Raw genomic sequence first — 15,264 nt, 5'->3', positions numbered from 1 at the left:
TTTATATAATTTATGTAATTAAAATAAATTATAAAAACATATATCAGTTAGATATTATAAAGTTATAACTCGACGGACAATTATCTTTCTGTAATCCAATGATAATTTCTAGGAAAACAAAAAGTACAATGACGGCCAAATACTCTATTCTTCACTTTCAAAGCGCATACGTATTCAATTGAAATTAGTGGCGTCCAGTCTTAACAAAGTAGGTGAGGTTAGATATTATAAAGTTATAATTTCCAGGTAAACAAATATGTACAATGACGGGCAAATACTCTATTCTTCACATTCAAAGCGCAGACGTATTCAATTGAAATTAGTGGCGTCCAGTCTTAACAAAGTACTGTTTAAAAGTACGTGAGGTTTACGTTTCATCTACTCCATGGTTTACTTCGGGTTGACTTTTGGCACCGCAATTCCCGTCACTTGACTTGCACAAATAACGGGATAAGAATTTTGACGCTGAGTGATATGTCCGTCCCTTGGTCTCATAAACTTATATATAATGAGTTCCTCTCTCCGAGTAATTCCAGTGGTGTATAGTGATCGATGATTCTAGTAATACTTGAAAAATTTCGATGCAACACCTCTCTGTCCGTCGTTTGGATTCGTGAGTATCGTAGGAATATTTCCAGTGGTGTGAATGTTTGCTGGATTGAATTAGCATTCATAAAGTTTGTGATCAACCACAGGTACTGCAGATCGAAGAATGATTTCCATCATGTCCGGGTTCTTCTCGGTAACTTTCTTTTCTTCAAAAGATATTTTTATGTTAATTTTAGCGCAGCTTTCATTTGTTAGATGTCAAAACCGTTCATGCAAATATTCTAGTTAAGTTTCACTTAATCTCAATCATTTATTTTTGTTTCAGAATATTCAAAAAAAAAATATCTGCTCCAGGTTTTATCTTCATTCTTTATCAGAATTCGTCACTACTCTATATTGTGTACCTTCTGCGGATAAGTACCTTAAAAACAACTCATTAGATAGCAACTATTTTTAAAATAAAAGAGAATCAACATCCCTTCATAGTGGTAAATGTATACATTCCCACACATTTTCGGGAAAAACAAGAATGCTGGAGTTCACTAATAGAGCTAAAAGACACAGAGTTTGGGCATAACTGCATTTTTGGTGGAGATTTCAACACAACAATGGGAAATCATGAAAAAAATAGGGGGCTATATCATCTAGGATGCCCAAAAAGAATACATCAATACATGGAAGACCTCATTCTAAACCTAAACATTTTCGACGTCAAACCTCAAAAATTTATGTATACTTGGACTAACAAAAGAGCGGGGTTAAACAATATAATGGCCTGACTGGACCGTTTCCTTGTTGCTGAAAACATTCTAACCCTAAATTACAGCCTCAAATCCTCCATCCTTCCATGGGCAAGTTCAAACCACTGCCCGATCAGCCTGTCGATCTCTCAACCCTTAGATTTGGGTTCTATTCCTTTTCGATTCTCTCCTCTTTGATTGGAATCCCCCAATTTCTTGGAAATGGTCTCCCAATCTTGGGCTGGTTCGATTGATGGAAGCCTAATCACCATCTGGGTGTCCAGGATTTGTAGACTGAAAGGTGACATCAAATAATGCTTAAAGGATCATCGATTTGAAATACAGAACAAAATCAAAGACATGGAAGGGAAACTTTCTTCAATCCAAGGGAGAATGGAAACAATGTCAATATAGGAATTTGAACTCCGTAAGAAAGAAGAAACTTTTAAGTCTCTCCACATAAACCTAAGAAAGGAAGAGGATTAATGGAGACTAAAATCAAGAAATAATTTCCTTAAGGCAGGGGATAGAAACACTAAATTATTCAACAAAGAATCCAAGTTAAGGGAATCAAAAAATAATATCGCTCAGATAACGCATGGGGTGGATACCATCAATAAGTTTGAGGAAATCGAAAGAGAAGTGGTGGAACATTTAAAAAATATGTATACAAAGGATAAGACTTGGGATCTTGCGAACGAAGACTACTTTCCAGAGAGCATTCCTTAAATGGTGACGGAGTAGTGGAATCACTCTCTAACCTCCCCCTCGACATTTGAGAAAATTCGAAAAGTAATTTACTCATTTCCCCCAGATAAATCATTGGGCCCGAATGGACTCACAACAAGCTTCTATCATTCTTTCTTGGATGTTATCAAGAGATATCTTTGCAGACTCGTGGGATACTCCTTCAAAATATTTGCGATGGGGCGAGGCATAAACTCTTCTTTTATAGCCTTAATCCCTAAAGAATTGAACCCCTCCTCGTTCTCCAAATTCCACCCTATTTCCCTTTGCAATGTCTTCTACAAAATGTTCTTGAAGTTTCTTTCATGTTGCCTTAAGCCTTTATGTCCCTCTCTGATCTCTAAAAACTAGGGCAGATTTGTTCCAAGTAGGAAAATCTTGGATAGTATAATCCTGATCTAGGAACATCTAGATTCAAGCTGGCCCAGGGGGATCAAGATATGATTATAAAGTTGGACATGGAAAATGCCTTTGACTAGGTTAGGCATGGATTCCTGTTAAAAGTTCTGAGAAAAATGGGGTTGGATGAGACCTTCATCAAATGGATAAATATTTTTATTGCCTCCCCTTGGATTGCTCTATTGGTAAATGGAAGAGAGGTGGGATTCTTCAAAGCCTTGTGGGGCCTCCGAAAAGGGTGCCCCCTCTCTCCCTTTTTATACATTATCAGGACGCATGCCCTTAGTAAAAATTTGGAGTTTGAATGCGTCCTTAGTAAAAATTTGGAGTTTGAAAGAGTCTCCTTCAACCTCCCTGGCATTGGTTACAAGGAAGGCATCATACTTATAAAGTAAAAATTTGGAGTTTGAATGCGTCCTTAGTAAAAATTTGGAGTTTGAAAGAGTCTCCTTCAACCTCCCTGGCATTGGTTACAAGGAAGGCATCATACTTATAAATCACGGGCAGTTTGCAGATGATACTATTATGATGGGAGGAGCCTCGAACACAATCGTTCACCATTTTAAGAGAGTTTTATATATTTTTCTTAGTGATTCTGAGGGAGCCACTAATGATTAAAAAAGCCACATCTATAACTAGAACATCTCAAGACATAAGGAAAAAAAGATAGAAAAAATCATGGGGTTCAAAGCAATCTAGGAGTGGACTAATTTCAATTATTTAGGGATCCTAATCATCTAAAGGTGTGCTACACCATAGGCCTGGCAAAAATTTCAAGATAAAATAAAAATGCAAATTGTAAACTAGGGTGGTATTTGGCTTAATTATGCTCGAAGAGAAATCCTCATTAAGTTAGTCATGTCGACAATCCATGTGTATCACTTTACTTTCGTCCAAGCCCCTAAGAGCGTGCTTCAAGAAATGGGCAAATATATAAGAAAATTCATGTAGGAAGAAGGGAAACAAGAAAAAAGAAATATCATTTAATAAATTGGAAAATAGTCAGAGCTCCAAAATAGAATGGAGGTCTAGGAATCAAGTATCCAGAGATATCTACCATGGCAATGGGAGAAAAAATGTACTGGAGTTTGATCACAAAGACAAGTCAATGGTCGTCCCAAGTGATAAATGTTAAATATCCATCCCAGCAAATTGATAATGTGGAATGGGAGGTCTCTTGTATGGGCTCTCCCATATGGCGAATGATCTTCTCCTTCATGGATATTATCACAAGAAATATAAGAAAAATTCTGGGAAATCGAAACTCCACAAAAATATTCTTTGATTCAATTATGGGGCTCGAGCCGTTCGATTCTCACCTATCACTAATGAATCTCGAAAACTTCTTGTGTAGTGGGGGAAGGAAAATTTAAGCTAGACTGTGGAGTGGAGCCAACAAGGAGGTTTGAAGGGCTGGAAGCTAGAAAATATCCAAAAGGTGCTTCTCATAAAAAGAGACAATATTTTAAAGAAATTAAGGGGATGTGATCCCATAGCCCTGATAGAGGCAGACAAGTGGGGTTGGAAGAATGTCAGTTACACAGTAAAAGTTGGGTATTCAGACATGCTATTAAACTCCCAAATACCTCCAAAAAACTCTATTTGCGGGAAAATATGGAAAATGAATGCCATCCCAAAAGTCAATTTTTTCTACTTGCTACTTTCACATAAAAAAATTTACAACAGAAATTATTCGGAATAGGTGATTAATTGGCCCCTCAAGATGCATGTTATGTGAATCCGAGGAGGTGTTAATCCCCCACCTCTTTCTCCAATGTCATGTGACTAAAGAAGTTTGTGTTGTGATCCTTGAGCCTCTTTTTTGCAAAAAAATTTGGCCTTTGGACCCCTTGATCTTATTTAGCTCTTGGCCCAAATACTATTTGGGCTCCCTTCATGCCAAAAGCATTTTCAAAGAAATATGATTCCCTCTTCTGAAATATGTCTAATGGAAAACATGGCTAGCAAGAAATAAGGAAATATTTAAAAATGGTCATCCTACGACTAGGGTAATAACCATGATTGTCGTTTTAGCTTGTATGGAACTACACAAACCAGATTCTGATCCATCTTTGGATAAGATTCAATCTACCCGGCTTGTTCCCTAGGTGTCTCCCCTAGCCTTTCAAGCTCCGAGGAACAGTTCTACCTCCCTCGTGAAGTGGATTATGAGTTTGTCCTCAGAAGCTCTAGTGGAGTGGCTCAGATCCACACATAAATGGACCCTTCAATTCGATGGGGCATCAAAAGGTAAGCCTGGGGTGGCAGGATGGGGAGGGATTCTCAGTAATCCCGTAGTAATCATTGAATATAGATACTCTTGGGGGATTGGATGGAAGAAAAACAATCAAGCTGAAGTGTATGGATTTTTTCTGGGCCACACCTCGGCTTAAAAGAAAGGAATAAAAACCCTACAAGTGCTCATAGACTCCATGATTATAATACAGCATATGAGCTATGCCTCATTTGCGAAAAACATAATATTAAACCAAATTATCAAGAGATCAAAAGGGATGATCCCATCCTTTGATTCAATGGCCTTCCTCCATACTCTAAGAGGAAATAATCAAGAAGTGAACAAACAAGTTAACCTTGCTTGCCAATTGATAGAATAAAGTAGCATGGTGAATGATGTCATGAGAATGACTAGTATCCCATAATTTAGTTAATGACTTACAATTCCTGGATAATGGAGGTGGCTCTAAGCTTTGCTTAGGAGATATCAAACATTATAATTAGGGAATTAATTTATAAATTCACTTCCTTCCCCTTGTCCCTCTCCCTCCCCTACCCCTTCCCTCCCCCTCTCTTTTCTCCCCCTCTCCTTGATATATCCTTCTCATCCCTTCCCTGTGACTCTCCCCATTATTTTCCTCGATCGTGCCCCTCTTATTTTATGTCCTGTCTCCCCTTTGTTCCATCATGTTCCCCTTCCTTTCCCATCACTCAACCCACCACTTAGGCCCTGTAGAGCATCTCCTTGCGTTCCCCAGCTTGTTCAGGAGCCTCATGGTAAGTGCGTCCTAGTATTTCACCTACAACGTGTATGTTATCATCACTTAGGTACCATCTCTATTAATAATAGGGATCTCTCAATACGTTTTCATTTCATTCACCATGGTTACCTATGAAGGATAAGGGGAAATGAGGAGAAACATTTATTTCCTGAACACATATCGATCCTAAACACTCGTGGCAGGAAACTCAAATGGAGAATGAAGTACAAGGATCAATGTTACGAAATTAAGGCAGAAGGTTGGGAATTAATGGAAGATCATTGGGATCATAGCCCCATCAACCTCCTCAATAGGAACTGCAACATCTCATAGCACTGTTACTTCTATATAAGGAACAATGGTCGGAGGTATTTGGATCAGACCCTTAGGAAAATTTTGGACAATGACCTGCAGAAGGAATATTGTTAGAATTCGGTAGTCTTTGGCACTTCAGTCATAGTGAGCCTTCTCAAGATGGAGAAGAATCATGGTGCAGTGGGCCTGATTGTAATTGGCGGGTAGGATGCAATTTTTGGGGTTGGTAATGATATTCCACTAAATTGGGAAGCCCGATTAATCTCATTTGGCTCTAAGTTTTCTATTGGTGAGAATGCTTCTAATCTTTTGGTATGTGAGGGGGTCTTGAGACAAATCCTTAGGGTGGTGTGGTTGGCTCGTAAGGTGGACTTGTGGGTCAAGGGCATCCCGAACTTCTCGAGGAACATAAATAATTGTGCAATTCGAGAATGTCAGAAGATGGATTCGAGGGGACAAAGTGTAGAAGGAAATCCATGGTCAAGATCTTGGGGGAGCTAGAGGCCGAGGTGGGGTCGACAAGGTACTAGAAGTGATTAGGTGGAAAGGAGAATTTGGCCAACATTCACTACTTGTGAGCAAGAGAACTTGCAATTTATAGAAGGCTTGATGGCTTTGTAGTGCAACATGTACATTCAACAGCAAGAGAATCTCACAATGTAGGAGAGACGACTAGAGAAAAGGGTCTGAATCCGTGAGCTGGAGGATGAAGTGGAAGCACTGCGTCAACAAATTGAGCAGTTGAAACTAACGGTAGCGGAGATCAACAAGAACAATGAGGACTCCACTAAACAGGACCTATATAAGAATGGAAAAGTTGTCTCCACTGAGCTGGACTTGAACAGTTTAGTGCCTCTAGACTTTTAGACTTTTACTCTTTTCTATTCTTACATGATTATGAAATGACAAAATGTAAATGTCAATTTTTGTTACTTCAATTTTGTAGAATTTACAGTGATAAGATATATGTGAATGGAAAATTTTGTAATCACTGCAGAGAACACTTGTATAGAGGTTATGCAAACCAAATGATGTATCACCTATCTGTATAAGGTTGGAAATCACTATCTAAAATCCCAATTTTATTTGCGAACGAGCACGCAATATTTAAATTAAAAATCTACTCATTCTGGTTAAAAAAAAGCATTTTTAGCTTCTCAATATTAACCCTCTTTGACATTTGAAACAGATTTTACGAGAGGCTTTCTTTTCTTATTTTATAATAGTGATATGTATTAGTGAATTTTACAAACTAATGGTTGATTGTTTACGAATGAATGGTCTAATAGTTGTTGGAAATTGGATAAACCAACGTTCTTTGTGTGTTTTGCGACATGGCTTAACCACCTCTCATGGATCCTTATCTTTGGCGATGCAATCGTTGACTAACACCTATGGGATTTGGTCTAACGACAATCATGATTCCCAACAAGTAGTATTAGAGTGTAGGTCACAAGTTAGATACACACTCACCTCACGTTGGGGGGACATTGTTGGACATTGGATAAACAAAAGTTCCCCGTGTTTTTTGTGACATGGACTAACCACCTCTCATGGATACTTATCTCTAGTGATGCGATTGTTGACTAAAACCTGTGAGTTCTCGTCTAATGACAACCATGATTCCCAACAATAGTATCATCAACACACTTCATTTGCTTGAAAGGCGTCTTGAATTGGTGAATTATTAGAGTTCATATAAACGTTACTACACTTTACTGTTTAGGATAGAGTAAAAATCAGCAAAGGCACTCTTGTTGATATTAAAATCTATCTCCAACATTTATAAGAGAAGATTAAGTTTCTCTAACTTTAATCTCAACCACAATGAGATGAACTACAATAGAAGAGTCATCATTTTGGACTGGTTCTTTTTCAGAACAATTCACTTTTTGAGTTTTAGACGAACTCTTATCAATATCCAATACCTTATTAAAATAATGATGCCATTTTAGGAGCAGATTTGCATGAAGATGAAATGGTTTAGATTACACTTCCCAAGCCCACCATTAGACCCTGGAAAGAACTTATGAGCAATAAGAGAAAAATAACCTTGGGTATGAAAAGGATGTGTCCTTTCACATTCCAGGTTACTCTAAACCATTAGGTTTTAGAGTCATAGGTTTCTTTGCGATGATTCATCTTCACTTTTCCCACATCTTCCTCCTCTTCCAAAGCCGCTTCAGATGTGTAGATGCCAACATTGTGATCGGGTTAGCCATGTGAAAGATGAGTACTTTGATCTTAACCCTTTGAGCATTGCAGTAAACATATTCATCATTCAAAAAAATGTTCCATACATGAGACTCCATCAAGAACAAAGATTCACGTGGGATGGATAACTTCTTGGTAATGGTCTTTAATAACCAAGACTGTATTTAGGTCATATCAATGAGTTCAATATTAAGTATTGAAACATCTTGTAATGGAGATATATTCATCTTCTCACCTTGTATCTAACATTGGGGGGAATTGATGTTTAATTTTTTGGCTATGAAGAAATATCAAGTGAGCCTTAGACACAACTTAAACCAAAGCCAACTTCCATATCATAGAGCAAGAGTTAACCATAGCCATATTTAATGTTGTAGCGAATGGTAGATACATGATCCATGAATATTATTTCATTTGGAGCCTACCTCAAGCCACAACCTGTAGAAGACTTTGGATTTTACTACCAACTATCAGGAAGCACTTCCACTTTGCATAAGACTTTAAATTCTATCTAGATTCAGAATTGTTCCAAGAACTTCTTCGATCTATGTTCCAGAGCTTGTGGTCAGAGCCTTAAACAACAATTGGTAGAAAATTTGAGTTCTTTTGCCTCATTTGATTTGTGGTATTTCTTAAACCACCATTTCAAAGAGCACATCCAACCATTAGTTTCCATGCAGTTTTGTATTTCATCTCTCTTCTTGGACTCATATACACCCCATCAGATTAAGGTAGGGCATGTTGGACACTTAATCCATCTGGGATGGTGTCGAGGAATTCCACTAGTCATTGAAGTCCAAGAGACCTCTTGGAACATGAAAACCAAGGGTTAAAAGATTATGTATTAATATGTACATCTTGTTAATATAATGCAATCACAAAAGTTTATCAAAATTAATTCTATTATTTTGTGTGTTTTTAACACATGGCCATAACTGTGAGGAGGGATATTACCTCCATCATTATCATGACTTTAAAAAAATAGCTTTTAATCAAAACAATGTAGTATAAACATTATTTTAGTTATTAGGATTTCATGTATAGACTACCTTCACTTTCATTCTAAAAAATTCAATATCAAGTAAAAATAAGAAACGATAAAGCAATCTATAATAGCTTGTGATCTTTGAACAAAACATAGATAAGATAACTCATATATAGTTGAAATCATGACCTGGATTGAAATAGATTTTTAGTGATCAAACTTAATAATATTCCACAAAGACATATTATACACCTTGCAATTTCATATGGAGTGGACGATAAATGTTGAACAGTAATAGGGAATAACTACTACGTAGTCACAAATAATTAATACAATTCACTAAAAGGAAATTAATGCTAGGCAATTGGTTAATTAATTGCTTATTTTTACCAAATGTATAATTGGAAAACGATATATGATTTATGAATTGGTTATGACAGGTGAAAATAGTATATTAATTTTAAATTATTATTATGCTTTTGAAATTTCTTTGGAATCCTTACGATATATGATTTATGAATTGGTTATGACAGGTGAAAATAGTATATTAATTTTAAATTATTATTATGCTTTTGAAATTTCTTTGGAATCCTTACGATATATGATTTATGAATTGGTTATGACAGGTGAAAATAGTATATTAATTTTAAATTATTATTATGCTTTTGAAATTTCTTTGGAATCCTTATGTTGTTATTGAGCACAAACCTATAAAAGTATATTAATTTTAAATTATTATTATGCTTTTGAAATTTCTTTGCAATCCTTATATTGTTATTGAGCACAAACCTCTAAAGTATTAGGACTATATAACACATCATAAGCATTAAACTGTCAAATAATACAGTGAGCATGTTTTTCGTTAGGGGGTTTCTCTCTTAAAAGAGTTTTCCCTAAAGAAATCATTGTTTAATGATTTGTTATCTTTCACTTTATTGCACTTATCATTTACAACCATTCATTTAATATTTTCTACACAATATACTTTCATTAGTAATCGTAGGAATCATATTCCACATGTTTTTGGTTACGGGGTTTCTCTCTTGAAAGAGTTTTCCCTAAAGAAATAATTGTTTAATGATTTGTTATCTTTCACTTTATTGCACTTATCATTTACAACCATTCATTTAAAATTTTCTACACAATATACTTTCACTTATTGCACTTATCATTTACAACCATTCATTTAATATTTTCTACACAATATACTTTCATTAGTAAGCGTAGGAATCATATTCCACACTTCTCCGGTTTTCATTTGCTATAAGAGCATGATCATGTTATATTTAAGGTATTAGGGACAAGGTCGTTGTTTTAGTTTGCGTCTATGTGGGATTTTGTGCAAAAGGATATAACTATAGGGAAATGGTGAGGCCATTTAGATTATAAACAAAGAAGTTTAATAGCACTATCTTTGAGTTGTGGAAGGTCAATTTGGAGGACCTTCTCATAGATGGAGATGGCGTGCTGCTGGAGAGAAAGACGACAAGCCTTACTACGTTTTATTGTGAATATTTCTAAATAGAAAAACAAAACAACTATTTGGAGGAAGACGCGAGATTTCTATCTAATAGACATTTTCTTTTCGTCAAAAAAACATACTTTCCTCTATAATGTTAATGGTGATTTTGTAGTTGATCACCTAAAAACCTTTAATAATATTTTCAAAAATTTAGTCTTAGTTGAAGCGGAGTGAGGAGGATGGCTATGTAACCCTTTTGTATTTCTTTCTATATTCATGGGACAACCAGGTTACAACCATTGGAAGTACTATATGCACATTGGTGCCATTGGAAGTACTAAATACACATTGGTTCTTGATGAAGTCATGAATTCTTTACCATACAAAAATGTAATTCAGAACACTTGTGAATCCTCCTCTGATGCATTACTTGTTCATAGAAGGTCAAAGATGAAAAGTCCTAAATTTCATTATGGTAGAATCATTTAAATTTAATTATGTCTAAATCACTTGCACATGTATTTTTATTAGTATGACGTATTTACAACATGAGGTAGACCTATCATGAGGTCAACCTTTTTGCTAATACACTCCTTGACAAGTTCTACTCGTGCATTCGTACACGATGCAATTAAAATCCAAATAATGTTTCTTCAACATGGATTAAGTTATATCTATTTTGCATCTCTTTTGTTTTACTAAGTATATTACATCTCAACTTGCAATGTGTTGCAAAGGATTACATTTGTATTTGTAATGTCTCTAATAAAATGTTGTGAGGAAAATCGAGACACTTGGGTTCAACCTTTTTGTCAATATGCTTTTTGACAAGTTATACTCACAAATAATTGGCATGCCTCATGCCATTAAAATCCAAATTATTTTTCTTCGAAATGAATTCATTTTTAACTTTCTACCTATATAGCAATAATCCATATTAAGTTTTATATATTTTGCATCTCTACTGTTTTCCTAAGTACAATATATTTCAATTTGGATTTTTTCCCAAAATACGTTACACCCTAAATTGTAATGTCTATAAGGAAGCTAAAAGCCTTTCAAAACAAAGGAGTTTAGAAAAATGGGTGATCAAAGAGAAATTGCACAAAAATACAAATAATTTCTTTATAGGTTCTCTAGAGGATTCCACTTATCGATAATGAGACCTATTTTGTCACCATGAGAACTGTCTGGTCATACATGTCAATTACAAAATAATAATTCTTGGCTCGACAACGTGCTTAACACATCCTACATATGAGAACATATCTACATACTAATGATTCCTAGATGGAGAGTGTCCTAAACACATCCTACACATGAGAACTGACATAAAAGTGATCCTTCCCTCATGTGTATGAACTTATGTTATATTTTATTTCCATTTGGGAGGATCTTTCATCTCCCACCTCCTTTGATTATCACTTTTCTAGGTTTTAGAGCGTTCAACTAGCACTTTATGCGCAATAGTTTTAAATAGTTTCTAGTGCAGGTCACTAGTCTACATATACCTATATTTCCATGCTATAGTGTTTATAGTATTTCAAATCCAACCTCTTACCTCTTTTTCAATTTTAATATTTGATATTAATTATTGTTCAATCTCGAATTCTGTTCTTGGATTCCAAATTCTTGTTCATGTTTCCATTTTGATGGATTACACAAAGATATGTAGAACATTTTGTTGAGTATTTGGCCCTTAAACTCAAAGGCTGGTGAGAGCCTCTTCTCCCTTGATGATCCATGTTAGATTTCTTCCTACACAAGGGTTAGCAAAGAATGCCCTTTCTACTGTGGCTAGTAGTATAATAAACAAATATGAGGGTTAGGCCCCAGAAGTGGTAATCATTCATGTATAATTATTAGATATGCATTAAATATTAATAACAGAAACTGAGTGACAGAAAATAGATATAAATTACACAAAAATTACCAAAGTGCATCACCCAAAGATAAAAAATTCGTTATAAAATAGCACCTACTGAGAAGCTCGTCGTCAGAGTGGCCAAAGGGGAGCTCCTCCTTGGGATGGTCCTTTAATTATCCTTTGTTTGTGGTTGTGATGTCTCTATCTCTCCAAAATTGGTTCAACAACCCTTATAAAGGAAATAGAAAATAAAAACTGATGAGTTTGTAGTGGAAATCACTCAAATGTCACAAGATAAAAAATTGGATGCTGATAATGGTCATCTAGAATGAGAAGAGAAAAAATCTCCATGTATAATAAAATGCTAGGTTAGATTTGATATGGTCATCTAGATGAGAGGAAAAGGTGAAAGAAATAGCCAATAATGCTTATGTACATAATTAACTCAAAAAATACTCATTTAGTAAGTCAATTAATAAAAATGGGTAAAATGATAAAATATAATTAATAAACAAATGGATTTATTAAATTACTTTTATCTAAAGTCGTAAAATAAGTTATAAATAATGATTTAATAAATTATTTCTATGAAAATATTTAAAAGGTTAAGGAATAACGAATAAATAATGTTCTATTGAACTATTCATTATTCCTATGGAAATGTAAAATGTGAATGAAAATATTTTGAATTTTTTTACATTAGTGGATAAAAATACGATAATAATATAAATTAATGAATCTATATATTATTTTCATGTCAGTAAATTAAATAATGGAAATAACTTAGGGAAAGTGGTTTTGTAGGGTACTTCTTGATGTGAAAGTGGGTTTTAATGTGTAAAGATCCATTCTAAATGAAATATTTCGATTGACCCAATTATTCATAACTAGGTGATCACTTTTTATGTGATAACAATCCCAAAACCTAGTAGTTTGTTGCATAGTGATAGATAATGGTTGAATTAGATAGACCAAATTGTAATGAGACTAATAAAATAACACCACAAGGAGAAGAAACAATGAAACCAGTGCTAGAAGAAACCTAAATATAGATTTGAATGAAAAAAGAGGCTTGATGGAGTGAAGAGAACCATGGATGACCTTAAATTCTAGGCAATAGAGCAAAGCTAGAGATAACTTCTTCCATGAAAAAGAGCATTTCTTGCACCTTACAACTAAAAATCAAGCTTAAAACCAAATCCCATCATATTTCCTGTAGCTCGTGAAAAGACAGTAAAGACCATAACAATAAGCCCAAGGATCATAATAAGGACATGTGTAACATCCTTATTGCACATAACCATTATGCACAGTTATTCTTACATCAAAATGTCAAGGAAAAGGTAGATACAAGTCTCACATTGCATCCTCCATCTCGCATGTCGCTTCTTTAGGGCTATATTGACTTCATTAGGCCTCTATTTTCCCATGTCTCTATTTCTGAACACCCTAACATTCTTTTCATACATATTCACATTATTTGTTCGTGTAAGTCTCCTTTATGATTCCACCCTACATTTGCACAATATCCTCATGCTGGTAGCAATATTGCAATGTTGAAATTGTATACATATATGATAATGATTTCACAAAACATTTTTTTATTAAAGACCCTATAACAATATCATATATTTATGCAAAGAATAGTGTGAAGAATCATAAAGTAATTTTCAAAGAAATATCACTAAAGAACAATAATATGGTGGAATATATTCAGAAAGAGACCAGGAATTATTTGCATTATTCCACTCCTAACAAGCATAATGGCCAAAGAGAAACTATGACAAATTTAGAACAACATTAAGGCAAAATTGAGTCACATGGAAATACAAAAATCAAACTCAAAGCCAAGGGAGAGGGGCTGCCTCTAAAGCTCAAAGTTGTCAAATATAGAGAATAAATCAAAACGAAAACTAAAATAAACCAAACCATTAAAATGAATTAAAGTAGACATTAATTGATAAATTTAATCCACATTGAAGAGCAATTTAATTCTTTAAATTTCTCTCACCAATAATACCATTTTAGGTGTTTACGTTTTCCTTACCAATAACACAAATTTAACAAGATAATTGTTTGAATTGTCAAAAGTGGACATATGTTATCCCTCTAAGTACAAATCTATAACCAATTAAAAAGCTCCATATTCTTTAATGAACATAATACACTTACGTCAAATCATTATTTCTTCAAACTCAATGTCATCATAGGAATATAAATAATAATATCACAAATGCCCTTTTCTACATTTGGACAAACTTATGAATTGTTAATAGCATAGTCAACAATTGTCCAATGTTGCATTGTGAAAAGGATTGTCTCAATATGGAAATCAACCACGGTCAACCATCGTTAACCATGTTGATTTTAGGGGCTATAAAATTTATCTTAGGGTTTATATACCTTGGGCTTATAATTTTTATCCATTGGGTTTATTATTCCTTTGGGTTTATTAATATAACCATTCATATTCCTAGGGTTTAATATTATTCCCTTAGGTTTATAATCCCTCGGGTTTTTAGTATTAATCCATTAGGTTTATAATGTCAATGATGGTTGGTCATGTTTTATAACTTCAATCATGGTCAACCATGGCCTAATGTCACATTGTGAAAAATATTGTCTCAATATGAGAATCAACTGTGGTCAACATGGTCCAATGTCGCATATGAAAATCATCTGTGGCGCAATGTCACATTGTGACAAAGTGTTAGGCCCCTATACTACTAGTGTAACCCCTTATTGTTATTATTACAACCACCTTATTATATTTTTGTACCCCTATAGTCCCCATATTGTTATTATTGTTCACCATGGAAGCCCACTATTGTTATTATTGTGCCCTTACATTGTTATTGTTATATTGGCTCTGATTATATTATGACCCCTTGGACTCCTATATATAGAAAGGAGGTCTTGTCATTTGTATCATCCAAGAATTGTTCATTTGTGTAATGTAAAGGAGGTTGGCCCCTCTAAGAGGTTGAATT

The 15,264-nt window shown here is 34.7% G+C and overlaps 1 long non-coding RNA gene across 1 annotated transcript in view; it reads left to right on the top strand.

Annotated features, from left to right (window-relative positions):
- Positions 1-528: 528 nt before the first annotated feature.
- Positions 529-15,264, top strand: part of LOC149223389 (uncharacterized) — a 47,689-nt gene continuing 32,953 nt past the window's right edge. The window contains exon 1 of the long non-coding RNA XR_016248961.1: positions 529-742. This is a non-coding gene — a long non-coding RNA (uncharacterized LOC149223389). The remainder of the gene's footprint in view (positions 743-15,264) is intronic.

This window comes from Pinus tabuliformis, chromosome Q, assembly GCF_031772625.1.
Source record: "Pinus tabuliformis cultivar Carrire ecotype Pingquan chromosome Q, CPIR1, whole genome shotgun sequence".
Lineage (NCBI taxonomy): Eukaryota > Viridiplantae > Streptophyta > Pinopsida > Pinales > Pinaceae > Pinus > Pinus tabuliformis.
Note: the sequence above shows the minus strand (reverse complement) of the source record. Positions and strands in the feature narration are given on the sequence as shown.